This window comes from Meleagris gallopavo, chromosome 8, assembly GCF_905368555.1.
Source record: "Meleagris gallopavo chromosome 8, MGAL_WU_HG_1.1, whole genome shotgun sequence".
Classification (NCBI taxonomy): Eukaryota; Metazoa; Chordata; class Aves; order Galliformes; family Phasianidae; genus Meleagris; species Meleagris gallopavo.
The window spans coordinates 8,061,915-8,079,329 of NC_139411.1; the positions used below are offsets into that span (position 1 = coordinate 8,061,915).

The 17,415-nt window shown below is 38.2% G+C and overlaps 1 long non-coding RNA gene across 1 annotated transcript in view; it reads left to right on the top strand.

Moving 5' to 3' along the window:
* The window catches only part of LOC104911912 (uncharacterized), a 56,597-nt gene that overhangs the window by 7,455 nt on the left and 31,727 nt on the right, over window positions 1-17,415 (top strand). The gene's annotated exons all lie outside the window — the stretch shown is intronic.

The following is a 17,415-nucleotide window of genomic DNA, read 5'->3' on the forward strand; positions in this document are numbered from 1 at the left end:
GAAATCTGGACTAACACCAGTGTTATCCAATAAGCCAATAGAGTCAGACACAAAAGACACATTTGAGTTTGTCTGTTAAGTCAGATACCTCTGGAATGAGCTTTAGTACCTTCTGGGGGCAACAGTTTATAACGTGCAGAATACAGTAAGAGTTGCCTTGATGTTTCTCATGGTAGTTACATTTTTATTTGAATTTATACTTCTGAAACTGAAATGTCACCTGCATGAGAATTGTTACCTGCTCCAATTTTGTGTTTGTTTCCTGCCAAAGCACTGAAGTTGAGATGTGCTATTGTAAAATACCAAAGCAGATTGGAAGACATGGAACCTACTACGACCCTCCAAAGGCCTAACTTCCTCACTTATTTAAAAGCATTGTTCTACTTTAAAGATAAGGAGATGTTTGTCTCAAATTTGTGACCCTTCTGAGAAGAAATTTTTCTCAAAGGTTTCTCATAGTGAAGCCAAGCCTCTTCTCTACAAACTGCTCCCACCAATGCCATCCAGCCAATATCAGTGGGGCTGAAGGATATAGTAGAATCCTGAAAAATGACCCTGCCCAGAAAAAAGAAGACCAAAGGTCCTTCATTCAGTGTAGGTCTCTCACTCAGGAAATGCCTGAGTAAATAAATGGGCTGTGCAGTGTGCCTCTTTGAAATAACAGAATCATATTCCCTATACTCAAAGCAAAATCAAGTCAAGAGCCTACCACTGATAATCACCTGCCAACAGCCACCCATGTGGTGTTGTGAGGGCTATAGGTTCATAGCCCTTCTGCTGGTGGTAAGGTCAAATGTAACTGAAAAGGAAACGGGAACAGACAGAACTGAGATAGCTTAAACAAGATACTCCTCTGTGAGTGCTTGTTGACGAAGAAATTACATGAGGGCAGCACATTCTAATTGTTCGTGGAGATTCTAACATCACAGACACATCATAAACTTGGAAAGATGATCGGTAGGATAGGTCAGTCCCATGACAGCATGTACTGAGGAAAGATGCAGTGAGATTTGCTGGTAGGTCAGTAATGCTGTGTGTTTAAAGATATCCTAGAGTTTGTTTTACCAGATAAGCCCATCAATGGACAATCCAGTCCTCATATGGATGGAAGTGCCAAACAAAAGAAGGAAGTTAATATTGACTTTATATTATATTTGTCTTGCTGACCAGTGGGCCATGCTGGCAATGGAGGGCTGTGTAAAAGGAGAAAGTTAGAACAATGTGACTCATCGGTAGCTGTTTAGAAAGGGCAATAATTACATCCAGTCATGACAGAGAATAGACTTTTAGATGTCTCAGTAGTTGTTTTGTGGAACAGCTGGTTTGGGAGTCCATTGAAAGCAACCTTTGAGAAGAAATACTGCTGAGGAAGTTAAAGTGGAGTACTGTGATTCAGTCTAGAGAAGAGAAAACTGAGAAGAGATAGAAGTGGCCAAATGAGCTGCTGCAGGGAGGCCAGCAATAGCCCAGATCCCAGAGGGGAGAATGCAGAAGGCTTAAGCAGCAAGAAAGATTACCATTAGGTGTCTTGAGATTTTTCCTGCTAGGAAGGACACGGAAGCCCTGAAACAGATTGCACAGAGATCTTGAATCGCCATTATGAAAGACACTTGAACACAGATCAGGGAACCATACATCAGGAATATCAGCAGTTTAGTTGATCATGCTTTGGGGCAGAGGGCTGACTGGAAGAGCTCTAGAGGTTTCTCAAAGTCTTACCTCTTATTTCTGTATTATCTAATCCTTGTCTCACGTCTTTGAAGAAGTTTCATGTTTAAATAAAACCTATTTTATTTTACTTCCAATAGAGGTTCTTCAAGAGAAGGAAACTGTTCAGTTTTCCAAATACTAGACTTCATGCTGAATAATTATGCCAGCCTTACAAAGAGATCGTAGTATGTGGTAGTTAACAGCTATGTTGAAACAAATGAGAATGATTCAGTTCTACACATGAAACAAAAAATTAAAAAGTCCAGTTTTGGAAAGGAAAACCTCACTCTTGCAACATGGGGAGAGGCAAATCTTTCAAAACAAGAGATGTGCTAGAAAGTACTAGCTAGATTAGTAAGGATGTGAAGGAAATGGATAAAGGAGTGAAAAAACAATATAAAGAGATTAGCTCTCCAGTAAAGAGCCAATACGACTGTAAAAGCATTAAAACCCCTGCAGGAGATATACTGAAGACACTGCCCTGGATTAGAATTTGATATAAAATAACTGAAGTCATACAGTTTCTATGCCATTTGTAGCTGAGTTAATAGCATATGTTCCTGGAGGATTACAGTCAATGATTAAGGAAATTAGGTTTTGTTTGAATTTAATTTAGTTGTATAAAGCTGCTACAATAATTTACAGCTTTGATATTTAATATTTAATAACACACACGTCTTAAAAGAATCCAAGATATAGAAGTGCCATTATATATTGAAATATTATCCCCATAAGTCATTCATATTTGCTAGCTGATAAGAACGTTCATCAGCTAGATGAGCTCAAAAGGAGCTATTTCATAAAAAAAAAAACAATGCAGTTTGATAGATAGTGGCGGGGAAATCTTTCTGTATCTATTATTGTGGTACAGAAATCATAATACATTTACAAAGAACTTTGCACTCAGTTATAATAATGAAAAGAATGCACCTCTGATGGCTTTCTTTCATTGAATCTTCAAATTTATGGCTTCATGAACATTATACACTCTTTTTCTTCTTTCTTACTAGTGTTTTCCTTGCCTCCATTCCTTTTTTTTTTTTTTTTTTTTAACTTTTAAGGAATATTTTCCTCACTCTAAATCAGTAAGCCATCCTGTCTCTGTTCAGAGGAAAAGAGGTGTGTGAAAGAACATCCTAGACTGAAAATCCGGCCTTTTAGAAAGAAAGGTGAAAGTACTTATTACATGGGCATGGTTCTATGATGAATACTCTGTCCCCAGCCACAGCATCAGGTGGTGCATGCTGGCAGAGCTCCATGGACATCAAAGCTCATCAGCCCCAAAGTATGGTGCAGAGATATTCATTTTTCCCCTTTTTAAAACTAAGGGAAAGATATGAGTAGTTTACAGCTCTTCACAGCTGATATATCTTTTCTGTTGGTTTTATGGTTTGGAAAAAAGCATTCTGGAAGGACTGTATTTTTCCTTAAAGGACTAAAAGAAAAGAGAGTTTCATTTATTTTATTAGGATTTGAAATTCTTTGCATGGTTTGGATTTTATTTCTGAGAACTCAAAGGAATTCTGTAGCAGTGCATATTTCAAAGAATAGAAGCAACCCTTTTCTGCAGGAACTATTTCATCCATGGTTGAAGTTACAAACACAGAAAAACTATGGTATTTGTCCTTGATAAAGAGCAACATTTTCCAACAATTTTGTTTGGCTAGGAATCCTTTGAATGATCTTTTTAATCATTCTCTCTTGTGCTTTCTAGCTTATGAATCGTGATGATTCAGGATGAATAAAATGGTGGCAGGCAGATGTTCCTGGTGAAGATATTGCTAGTGAAAATACCAGCTCCTCTCCCAGATGGAACATTAGGCACAAGGACAGAATATCTTAGGCTTTGTAAGACAGCCAGCCAAGATAAGTTTGTAAGCAAAAAACTAATGAGACTGCTTTTATTTCCACTGCTTACACTCCTCTTAATATCTTATAAGCAAGTCCTTTGTCCCTGTGATGAAGCTCCCAGGATAGTTATACGAGTGATTGTTATGGTGTAAAATTGGAGCTAACGGGTTTGAGATCAAGCGAATAGACCCAGTGTCTCACTGCAATTTGACTGCTCTGGGCATGGTCTCTTGCTAATTGCAGTCATATGCCTCTGATCAACTCATACCATAAGCAAAAAAGTTTGCAACAGTTGGCAAAATATCGAATATATAACGATCACTATAATGTTAGTGCTGGATCAATCAGTTCTGATGGAAAGAAGTCTCTTACAAAGTCAGGCCTCATTTCGTTGAGGGAGTTATCGTAGAACACTGCACATCTGTGCTTAAGAAATAGTGTCACTGATTATCTTTTTTGGTATTTTCCATGATATGAAGGTTGTGCGTAGGCCTTTACCATCGGCAATTGGCACAGTTAAACAGTGGTACTTGGCTGTGGTCATAATGAACCATTTTCCTCCTTGAGAATATTGGGGTTTGATGATGATCTGCGTGTGTGTGTATGTATATATCAGACTATGTATATGTACATATGCGTACACTATGTAGTCTGCCCCCTAATATTTGCATGGTGTTTGATAAATAGTACTGAAGCTGCCTACATAATTCTTTCATATTTCCATAAGCTTGTTTGTTCAGATGTTTTTTTGTTCTCCATGTTGGGAAGGACTGGAAGTCTGGACTGTACTGCACAATGCAAGTTGGCAGACTGGGGATTTATTGCATGAATGCAAAGAGGAGGGGAACATATAAAGGATACAATTCTCGCATCCACAAAAAAAAAAACAAACCAACAACAAACACCTCAGTTGCAATCTGCTAATCAGATTCACCATCACTGCAGCAAAAATGAAATGACACTGGTCTTTCTCTTCCATAAGGCTGTCAAGATGCTTAATTAATTCATCTCTTGGCTGCCACAGACCTAGATAAGTAAAAAAGAAAGAAGTATGACTAACCATACTCTTGAAATTGAAATACTGCACTGTCTTCTCTGCCCTCTTGTAATCACAGAAATCTTCCCAAGGACAAGAATTTCCACATCTTTGTTGGTCACAAAATATATTCAGTTTTACAACAAACTTCTTCCCAAAGGCTGCAGTTTCTGAACAAACCATCTGCTCAATCATTTGCTTTCCTGGCAAAAAGAGAGGCTGAGTGCCAGATTTATTTTTTTTTTTTGTGATGTTTACCCATAAGTTATTAATGTCTATCTGATACCCACAGAGATTTTTGACTTTTTTCTTTCATAGAGTAAAACAATATTGTCAAGTTGTCTGACAGTATAAAAAAATGAGTGATCATTGTTTCTGATCATCCTCACCGTATGGCTAACGATGGCAGCTTATTTATAAATAATGTCATCTGTTGCCTTCTCTTGAGTACTTTATCCCCTTGACTTGCCACATCCTTTATTTGAGACATCTGTCTATGCTGGTCCTAGTAAACATAATGACTTGAGAGACTTGAACAAAAAGAGCTTATATCATGTAATAAGCATGCACAAATATATTCAGGAGTTTAGACTCGGCAGTGTCACAGTACGTTCCTAATGATCTTTAACCTGTCTTGAAGTCAGAAGTCAATTCTGAGTATTGCTGATGGGAAAAGTCAAACACAGGAAAGCTAGCATAGTAGAAAGCCACACTAATGATCCCAGTGAATGGCTACTAGCTTTTACGAATGTGCTGAGTCTGATAAACTGTACCTGAAATAGCAAAATCTTACTTGACAGGAGAATCTTCAGCTTCTGACAAAAAATAATAATGCAAGGTTTTGGAGTAATTATCTGCTGATGTTTTTGTGTTTAGTACATACTAGTAACAGCACAGCAGGGTGTGAATGAGAAGACAAAATGAAAAGTGTGTTGCTAGAGGTCTGATATGTGTTTGGCTTTACCCTAAAATTCCTTCAGATGAAAGTTTAGGAGTTCATCAGAGTATTCACCATACTGAGCGCTAGGCAGAGGACAAAACCGATAGTCTTCTTTTTCACTGTTGTTTTGTTTTTAGAGCAAAGTTGACTGTTTAATCCAAGAGTTTATACTACAAAACTGAGTACTGTAGCCTCTGGTAACAGTTTGAATGGGGGAAGATGATCTTCTTTAAAATATCTGGTCTGATTAATACTATCTGGTACCTCTGCTGACTAGGAGCTGTTCTAGAAATGTGATTGGGATCTACTCATTTAGTGTTTTAATGTTAACTTTGTACAAGTCAAAGTTTGCCCAGAAGTCATGTTTTTAGAAAACTTGTTCTCTTTGCAACTGAATCAGAAAATGGAGGCATTTCTAGAACAGGAGACGTAGGATTCTGTTTGTTCTCTACTTGAAAGTCCATTTCAGCATCCTAAAGACAGACAGTGCAGTTTTGACATGCTTGCTGGAGGATTTGAGAAGGGAAGAGGTAACATGTTCACATATTTTTCATGGCAGGAACTTCCAGTGTTTCGGTTGCACTGAATGAAAACACAATCTCCTAGAATAAACTATTAAAATGTAGAGCTTGGGGCTGAAGTCCATCTTTAGAATTCTACAAAAGTGAGACATAGTTACAGTTATACCAGAAAAACCTTGCTTTACTAATTACAGATATTTCTGTGTTGTTTACTTTGTTGGTTTATTCTGTTTGATTTGTTAGGTTGTTTTGTGTATGTGTGTGTGCGTGTATTTAAAAGGATATGAACCAGAGAAAGAGAAGGTAAGCAAGGACATCAGAAGCTTGCTCAGGCTGTCCAAAACTACTTTCATTGCATAGAGGTAGTATAAATTATATAGTAAGGCACATTAATTTGAAATGCAGCACAAAATGCCCAGAAGATCAGGCTTCTGATTTATAGCACTTTATGAACTGAAGACACATTGCCAATTCTTTCATTCCTGTGGTGAGTCAGGAAATTTTAGTACATTTCTTAAATACTGGGAAATCTTGGACTCATAAAATACATGTCTAAATCTGATAGAGAAGAGCTTTGCAACTCTGAAAATCAGAAAAATCTTTAATTCACTGGAGCGAGGATCTGACTCCTCACCTTTGTAGCCAGGCATGTTACATTGTCTGTGACCCTTAATTGCTGCAACTGGTGCAGAAGTCAGACAGGTAGCGGTTACTCAGCTGTGGCAGATGCACAGGAGTGCTGAGCAGGGAGAACTGGTGGTGCAGAACTCGTGGCTGAAATTAGTATGCCAAAACTAAAGCAGTAGTATGAGAATGAATGGCACAGGAGCATATGATATGTAAACTGTGATTTGGTGTATCTTGAGGAAACATCATGTATGTAAATGATGTCCATGTTCTGTAATGTTGATACTACAGTATAGATATAATTTTAGCCTGATCCAGTTTCTGCATAAATTTCAGTACATATTTTACTGACTAATTCATCTTTGGGGGTTAGCAGATATTTTTTCTTAATTGTCATGTGTTTGTATGATGGCAGTAATTAGCTACAAGCCTGTGAACTGCCATGCACAAACAAAATCAATGGCTCTCAAATATAACACACTTTACAATGGAGAAACTTCCACCAAAAAAAAGAACACCACCAACCTACAGTGGTTTTTTGTGCTGTAATCATTTATCAATGCTTATTACATTTTTTTGGACTGTGTAATGCAGACTGTACCAGTACTTACATTTAGATGGTTCTCATGTTCTGTCATTTTACATTAATAGCTTTCTGGTTTTATTAAGTCTGATGTCAGAGCAGTGCACTGATGCCTCCCCATTCTCCAATATAAGGTGACACCATTTTAGTGTGTACAGTGTGTTTAAGGAAACTATATCCCCAAATGCTTTTCACTGCAGATTGCTCATTCACTGCATTAAAGGGTAGAGGGGCTGTGATTTGAAATAAGATGCAAAGTTGAATGCATTTCCTGTCTACTGTTACAGGCTCTGAGAAGTCAAGAGAGAATTTAGGGGTACCAGATGTAGAAACTGCATGGTGTTAACATGTCGCAGCAAGTGAGTCGTAGATGTATTAGAAGCACCAAAACAGACACAATTTGCTATAAGCTGAAAAGGGCATTTGTAAAGCAAAAAGTGAGCTTGGACAACTGAGGCTAGACTCTTGAAATGCCCAAGGTGTCAGTCTTCCAGCATGGTGGTTGGATGTGCATTCTTGAACTTAGAGCAACAGTCAGCTCATGAGCCTGACAAAACAGAAAAAGAAGACATGGGTGAGAATTCAGATGAAGCAGAATTGAAACTGTATTGGAGATGTTGATGGCCAGCGTTACAGATGTAGCATGGGGTGAAAGAGGACAGCATCGTTCCAGATGATGTCAGTACTGAAGCATGGGATAATATATTTAGCAATAAATACAGTACATTGTGCAGAATCCTAAAGAGTCATACTATGCACAGTGGAGGATGTGGATGAACTGTCGGCCCATTCTTGGCAAAATCCACGGTTTTTATATATCCACTATATACCAAGGCTATAAAACTAAGCATTTAAGGAATGAGACATTTGGGAACTAAAGTCAGAGCTGCATAATGCTTTGGATAAATATGTTTACAATCAAAGTGTCAAGTAAAATCAAGAAATAAAATACCTAGTCTTCATCTGAAGTCCCCATTTCTGCCTTTTGTATTCTTAAGCATTTAACTAAGGGAAACAGAGAAGTGATGGGATTACTGATTTAGTGGAAACAGAGATGTTTTACAAACTTAGATGTGGTGTGGATTTTTTTGTTTCTTTTATTTTGTTTTTGCCAGCAGCTTTGCCACAGGTTCCCACTGGCCCTTAAACTCATCCTTTTCCATCTTCTGTCTCAGTAAAATGAGACCTGACTTCTTTTCAATCGGTCACTGCATGTGTATTTGGCGGGAAGAAATTATGCGCCTACCCACACTTACTTTTGATGCTTTTTACCTCTTCATTTGCATTAATATCACATTTCACAAAAAGGATTGCCTTTTTCTTTCCTGTTCTTTTAAGAGCAAGGTATTTATTCACCATACCTGTGTGTACCCAAATAAAATTGGTAAGAGAGGAGATGACACCGTAAAGCAGATTAAGAATGGACATTTCATGGAGTATGGAAAATATCATTAGTCAAAATAATTAGTCTTAAAAACTATCAATTGCTTTAAACACAGCTGCTCCAAAGAAATTAAAGAGGTTTGTCCGTGGGGGTACATAAATGTATTTTAATACTTCTGTTAGCGCAAGTACAGTACCTCCAATTAGAGTAAACTCTTTCCATTCCAGGTTTAGTCCATCTGTTGCCTCCTCCAGAGGACGAGGCTGTACAATGAAGGTGACACATAAATTAGCTGTCTTTTCTTCCATAAGTCAAACACTGCCCCAATACCATGCTGTGCCACTGTAACATGGCACATTTAGCTTATGGTTGAAAAATAGAAGGTAGAAGCTAAATTTAAGCAAGGTGCCAATAAATCCCGTTAGCTGTTGAGGGCTTTGTAGATACCCTGGAAGTGAAACAGTCTGGTAAGGAAGCTCAGTATTACCTTCTTTTGTGCATCTCAGAATCTCCAGACACCACAGGAATCCCCTCACCTCCATGAGCTCCCTGAGCACATCAAGCCTGAATTCTCCAGTGTGCTGATTTGGATTTTGGACCGACTCAAGTTCAGCTTCTCAGCCCATCTCTTCAGAGACCCATGGCTTATGTCAAGGCCTGCTAAAGGGCAGCAGAGGGCACCATGATTGGAAATTTTCTCTTTAGTCCTAATGGAATTTTTTATAATTAATGAAAGCCTATGCCACAACTCAGACTTTCCAAAGAGGGCAGTGTAAGACCATGAAAAAATTTCACCGAGAACTAGGGGCCCTCACAGCTATCATATCCTGCTCCAACTGCAAAATATATCTTTTTGATCTTCATTCCTCTAAGATAAACAAGTAGCTGAACACAGTTTTTCTTCTAATTTCCTACCAAAACAAAACGCTTCACTGCATATGTTTCTCCTCTTGAGGGACGAGAGTACTAATGACACATGACAGATGTTAGTCATGGTTTCTTCTTACACCACTGGAAGGCACTTGGATGCTACATGGCATAGATGTTTATGGCATAAGAACAGTTTTAGAATAATGCAATTGGAGATTACATTGGTGTTTAAAGAAAAGTTAATTGCCTGCTTTCAGCCACTAAGTGGACAATTATTTTCAGGCCACGTGAAAATCTCAGTGTGCTTTAGTACTAGATGTTCAATGCCAGTAAGTAATTATGTTCAAGGAAATTTTAAATCCTGTCCTTAATGGTGAGGTATGAGAAGTGTGTGTGTACACAGGGATAGGAAATTCGAAGAGCTATGGAGGGAAGCAAGACTCCTCTTTCCTCCTCTAGCCCATTTGCTATGATGATAAAGATGCTAGTGGATCTGTATTATGTATGTATCTATTTTGATAACTATAATGCAAGGAAATAAACATTAAGCGGAAGTACTACTCTAGGGTATTTATTGAGCTATTCTACAAAAGCTAAACTGAGGTTCCTTGCTTAAACACTGGCTTTAGATGTCAAATTCTAGATATTATGCACTTAGCTTGACCACTGTCAGAGGGAAGCTTAGAGCTTCTAATTTTTACCAAGTCTTATGATCAGCTGCCAGTACCCAGGCTTGAGTTTATTTCTTATAGACAAGGTAAATGCAAAAACAGGTGAGATCCTCAGCATCATGAAGGGAAGTTCCCATTCTAAGATCAACAGTTCTTAAATTCAGCGTACTCTGTAATGGATCTCTCTTTCCTAAAGCCTTGCAAAAGATGATGGCTTAGCCACTAGATAGGGAGTTTGGACTGTCATTTTGGTTAAAGGTGCATAGCATGCCATTTTGCATGCCTCACAACATCTTTTTGTCAGCTTTTATATCAAATACCGCATCCTACCTTGACAGTGTAGGAGTTGGAGAGAGCTGTGGCTCTCTTCCATTTGTGTTGTGTGATCAGCTTACACACCAATGGGACACCCAGTAATGCAGAGTGCAACCACCAAGCTTGGCTGGAAAGTTCTTTAAGAAAATTCAGAATATGAAGGAAGTGTTTTTGAGATAACAACTCATGCTCATGTTTTGGGAAGATAGGAACTTATCCAGTACCATGGAAGAGTCTTGAACTTCTCTCAAATCTAGTAGGCACTGGAACAGGTCAGATACCTTGTGAAAATCTGCCTGCTTCTTTTAGCCATATGGGGTTTGTTCTAATTTACTCTTCGTAGGTAGAGCTAACCTCTGTGATATGGCATTGAAAAAAGGACTTGTTTGCTAGGTGTTTTGATTTTGTCCTGTTACTGCATTCATGGTGATCAAGGGATTTTCCACATAGCCTATGACAGCCTGTAGGCAGTCCAGGAAGAAGGATCACCCAGCAGTGCTGGAGGATGGTGCTGCTTCAGGGATTGCTGGTAGTGCAGTGCAGGAGCAAGCAGGGCACTATGGCTGATGTCCCTGGGCTTCTACTATGAGTCAAGCCTAGCTCCCTGCTTCAGTGAAGCTGTGGGATTGGAGAATGCTGTGGCTCTTCTCTTTGCTGTACTCCCAACATGGCTCCAAGATCTCTGTGCAGTGTGTGGCACTCAGCCATGCAAAGCTTTTGCTGCCCTGGCTTATACTGTCAGCAGTTATGACTGTTCTGCTGGTTCATTTTATCCTGTGTTGCCATATTTTCATGCATATAAATTGTATTTGCTGTAACTTTACTTCTGTCTCTAAGTACCACATACCTAGCCAGACTTTCAAATGCCTAATGTGAGGACCAAGGAGGAATCCAAGGCAAGGGGACTAGTAGGGAAAGGAAGATGGTTTGGAAAGGGAGGCGGGAGCTCTGAGGTGGATTCCCAGCATGTTTGCTGCTCATGGATATGAGCCCTGGAGCTACTGGTGCAAGGTTTCAGATACCCTCTTCAGATGGTGCATATTAAAATATAGTAATTCCTAGCATATACCACAGTGTTCAAAGAAGACAATGTTAAATGGTTTATGTAGTAATTGGAAATAAAGACTTATCTTTAAAGAACAAGATCAGAGATAGCTGATCCGTTCAAAGACCGATTGAATAAAAAAATTCCATCGTTCAACTTTCTGCCTGTTGTAAGTAAGTACTTGTTTGTCTAGTTTGCTAACAGTTGCTTGCTCAAAAGCTGGAGTTCATTTGTTCAGTCAGAGTTCTGAGTGCAAAGCAACTGCAGAAATGGATAACAGGTAGCTGAATGAGGCTTTTCCACTCACTTTCTCCATCCTCGTGAGAAGTACTTGCTGCTAAAAGGAAATTTCTGAAAAGATGGGGGATACAAACAACAGGATTAGATTTCAAACGATGTGAGGTTAGGATAAATGTTATCACAAGCACTTTGCTTCCAGAGATAGCTCTTTTTTAATTAGCAAGGGCTTTTAATTGGTGGGGGTGTACTTTTAAGGACCTCTTCTTAAATCTTTTATGGTAATCGGGCTTTCACATTTTACAATTCAGCAATGTTCTCCATACAAATAAGCAGTTAAAATTCTTAATTAGATTACAGTGACTATAGGAAAAAGTTGTTCTAAAAGTAAGATTACAGACTGTTATGACTAATGCTGTAAAATTAGCAGAAAGTAGCTCATACCAAATTATCCCTGAGACTTTGCAATTAGGAGCACCTGCTATTAGTGCATTTACTAAAATTTCATCAATTAATCATTATTTCTTAGAATAACAAGAACAAAACTAAATGTTGTGAATATTGTGAGAATGATTAATTGCCAGTGGTAAATTGCTGACTAGCTCCATTATTACTTTTATTTTAAAGATTATTAGAAATGTGTCTGTCAGCTTTTATGAATATATAAATTATGCTAATGTACTCAGCATCAGTCGGATTTTTTTTGTCCTTAGCTTATAAAATCTGTTCTCAAACTTATCAAAGTGTCAAGGAGACTTGAAGAGCATGAGCTGTATAACAGGATATTATTTTTAGCTTGATTTTATTTATTTTTCAAAGTGGATCCTAAACTTAGGCTTTTAAATCCTGATGCAAAGAGTTTAAAGGGAAAAAGTGGCTTTTTTCCCTTTTTTCAATTGCGGAGTATAGGTAACATAATAATCCAAAAAGAGTGACTTGTGACATTAGCAAAAATATATAACTTTATTGAATAAACTTATCTGTTTGTTCCAGTTTTATGGAACAGAATCGTTTTGCTTCTCTCTCAATGTATACATTTACTACACAAAGGACTGTCATCCTATGGGTGTGTAAACAAAATGGATGTTTTAGTCTCTCAATTTTAGAGAAAAAGCTGTACTTCCATGCTTCTTAGACATTCTGAAAAGGTGGCTGAAGTAGAATGCTCTTTAATGGCCCAATAAATGATGTCACTTAAATCTTTTCTTGTATTAACTGAAGGCTGGAGTAAATCTTAAATTTTGCCAATTCAGGAGTATGTGTAGTTCTATGTAATCAGAGGCTTTGCAGCTTTAATATAAGTTGGAAAATCTGAAATTGGAAAAGACGTCATGACAGCTGTTGAATGAAACAACAGCAAATCACTGAAATGCATAATACTCTTGATAACCAGATTCATAAGAAATAAAGGAAAGTCTGGAAATTATCAAGAGATACATGAAATACTATGAAATGGCTAGAATTGTTTATCTTGGCTGCCCTGAGATGAAGTCACTGCACGGATGGAACAACTCTGAAGTGCAGCTCGTGAAAACTGCCAAAATTAAGATTTAACAAAGTTGAAACTTAGAAAAAAAAAATTAAAAAAAAAATTGTAAATCAGCCAGCAAAGGAGAAAAAAAAGAGCTAGTATTTTTTACATGCCTCAGAAATGAAAATGGAGAAGGCATAGCTGAAAGACTCCTCATCCCCTGACCATCAGTGCTATAAGGAAGAATCCCTTTCAGATAACCATTTAGATTGCTAGAGAAAGCATACTTGTAAGTCAGAGCTACAGAATTTATCATGTTGCTGCTGAATGGGCAGTGCTAATACATATTGCTTGGCCTATTTAGTTCCATCAAGAGACAACAGCAGAGCAGCAGCAAATGCATAGCTACCACTTAACTCTAACCTACCACCAGAAACGTTCGCAAAACTTTGTGCTCATTTATTATGTCCATATAGTCTTTGTCCTAAGTGTCACAAGCACTTCTCTTGGTATGATGCTGTGGTAATTCCTGCCAAGAGCCTTTGGTGAGGCCAGCTTTGTGCGTCCCTGTGTAGAGCCCCTTCATTTGGAGCGCTGGGTTTCTGAGCACCTGGAGATGGGACTGGCAGGAAGGCAGGCAAGGGAAGTTGTGCCTTCAGGGCCTTGCTTGGCAGTGAGAGCAGTAGGTTCTGGAGTACATCTGTTTTGTTTTTTTTCAAACCTTAGCTTAGGTTTAAGAAGAAATTAAGAGCAATGAGACATTTCTATGCAGTTGCTATCACAGGTACAGTTGAAGTCTAAAGCAGTCATGATATTCAAAACTGTGTTCCCCTTCCCTATAGCTGCTCTGTGCACGTGTTTTTGTACCTTCAGTGTTCGTCATCTGAGGGTATGTGGCAAAGCAATTCCACTGTAATGGACTCATATTCACAATTAATTCTTCTATTGCATCTTACAACATACAAAGGCCCATATGATGGTTACTTCCAATGCTTATTGCGTTTCACTAGTATATGTGCACAAATTTCAATTATATTTCATAAGACAGTTATAGAAATTAATCTGAATTCAGGTATTTTACCCAGAGCTTAGACTTGAGGCATGTAAACCATGGAGATACAAACTGGATCCAGGGTGAAGCCTGACAGCCATGGGAAAAGAGATGGCCATGTAACGTGGTGTAATGAAATGCAATACTTATCAGAAGTTCCTCTGGATTACTTTCTCTGTGATTATACATGTGGCCAGTTTCTCAGTTTCAGCAAACAGCAATGAAAATTGTGAAACACCTAATGATGTTCATGCTCAAAAATGTAAGAATATTTGATGTCTCTTGGTGACATTTCCTTATCTCCCAGCTTAAAGGCGAGGGATTCTTGATAGGTTAAAATCTTCTCCTTGACCACATTATCAAACATAAGACAAACTGAATTTGTGTTTTTAAATGAATCATTTGTACAATGGGGATATGTGCCTGTCCTCTCCTTCTCAGTAGTCTCAGGGCCTGTACGCTTGGTTTCTGCCTTTCTTGCCTGTAGTGATTTCACGTTTTCACTGCACAACTTTAGCAAATGAAGACCTATTTTATGTTTAATGCAGCTATGAAAATTAGGGAGAATCTCCTTGGTTACTTTGATGTACCCTGGATCTGACTTATATTTGCACAGTGCTGTGAGTTATAAATAGCTTTGGTCAGGATGGCTGACTTGTCACTGTAACTCTTACTCACATGAAGATGATACCATGCTATAGACAGAGGAATGAGTGCTAGGGGTGCTGCTTAAAAGCAGAAACAAACATGAAATCCTTCAGACAGATGCTGAACATAGCAGTACTGACTAAGCTGCAGTGATTGACATGAATTGACTACATATGTATGACTACATATGTAACCACGTAAGGATATATGTTACCATGGACCTGATGCTTCAAAAACTTCTTGTAAGCATTCTCTTTGCCTGTCCTGTGGGCCTAGTTGGGAGTTGGGAGGAAAAACAGCTATTCAAGTGACCACTCTGTGGCACTTTTCTCTCCCTGCTTCTCTATATTAATGCAAATCATCAAATATTAGGTCTGATTCTCTCTTGATGCCTATTCAGTTCCCATTCTTCTAAACATAATGCAGGAAGTGTCTCGAGTAGATTTTCTCACGAGAATTGCAACCAATTAGACTTGGTTGAAAGTTCTACCATAAAAGCTATTCTTGCAATATTTCCACTAAACTCTTTGCCATCATCAGAAAGAAAACCAGTAGGTCCTTAAAAAATATTTCTTCAACAATGCACATTTACTTTGCTTTAGTTTTAATACCAGAAATGCAGCTGCTCTCACTTTAAGCTAATTCCCCTCATTCTAGCTTCTATAGACTTCTCTCTATGAACTGCGCTGCCATGTGTCTGCATTTGAGCTATGCTCATAGCTCATTTGGAATGAACAAATTGTAGTTGAGAGTACTAAAGTGAGAGCTGTGCTTTGTTTTTTTTTTATGCGTGTGAATCATATGCAAGGGGAAAAATCAACAGAAATGTTGGTGGGCATATACCCAAAAATCAACTGTGTGTGGAAATGTTTTTCTTGTTCAGCTCTGTTTCTACTTGATCTTGCAGCAAGTTGTGATAAGAGTTCTTATAGTTTCCTATTAGAAATAGGACTCATCTGCTTTGAAGCTAAAGAAGCACCTTCATTTCAAGTTGTGATAGAAATAAAAGAAGAATTAGAGGTGGTCACGATTCTCAGCTAGCTAGTGGTACAAACTGAAGCTAGTTGGCTTACATTAGAACAGCCCCATCTGTGCACTGGACTGCTCCAGCCCCATCTGCTGAGATGGATTGATCAGAACCATCAAGGCCTGAGAGCAAAGTCTTCTGCTTGGTCAGAGAACATCTGAGTATGAAGGACATATTGATCTATTTCAGTAAAGTGTTGAGAATGTTCCTGGTAGCTTGCAAGCAGTCACATGTACATCACCATTTGTATATATGAGTACATATGTTAACATTTTCTGAATCTGAATGTTGTTTTTCCTTCAAAAATTGCAGTGGTATGCAGATGTCTTTTTAGGTTTATACATTCAGGTTTATTCAACTGTTATTCCATTTTGACCAAATTGAATGATCGAAGTCAGAGCTCATCAAATTTTACATGTTTCACCAAACAGGAGAAAAATTGCCATGTCTCTTTTTAGATACTAGGGATAGCCATTAAAGCAGAAGAAGTGCTACAACCAATGTTTAATATCTTGAAGAAATCAGAAATCAGTTACCTTGGTGGTGTTTCTTGACTGAGTAAATTAGTTTCATGATAGTACCCTTTCTGATGTATTCCCTCTAATAATTTAATTGTCAAATGCTTCTTTTTCATGAAATATCTCTTAGAGATTTGTCAGTTGCTTGCTATCACTGTATCTTGTAGGAATTTGGGCGAATCCTTGAAATAGTGTTCTAGTTACACAGGATACATTTCAAAGAATTTCATCATACTGTAGAAACTGAAGATATAATTTACCACGTAAATATAACTCATGCTAATTGTCTGTGGACTTTAATTTTAGCAATATATTGAGTTTCCTGTTCTGAGAGATTGGAATAGTCAATAAAAGCCTAGTTTCTCTGAAAGCAGGAAATAACTGAAATCCGTAATTGGATGTCATTATAATAGATGTCGTAGGCACCCCGCAGAACAAATGAGATTACATTTTATGTACAGGCCATGTCTTGTTAGAGGAGACTGACTCTCTTCCCTTCCTTTAAAAGTTCTTACACTTGCACACATGCAGTGCTAAGTAATTGCCTTTTATCATTAATTCTTTTTTCAGTGCAAATTGATCCCATTAAAATTGACTTGTGAGAGTTAATATGGCGGTCTCTTCTATGGATATACGTTGTTGCGTGTAAGCAGGCAGTGCTAGTTCTGCCTTTCCTGGCTTGCAAGGCAAAAATCACGTTATCTGTTCCAGCAATAACAATTACACTGCATACCATGCAACAGTATGTCATCACTCCTTACTTTGAGCAACACGATAAGGCTTGCTGGCATTACTAGTCTTCGGAAAAATATCTTGGAAACAGTTGATTTTCACAAGGACAAACTCTACCCCCACTGTACCCCTGCAGGTCATCAACAGCAAGAAAGTTGTGATTTCTCAGGTGAGAGGG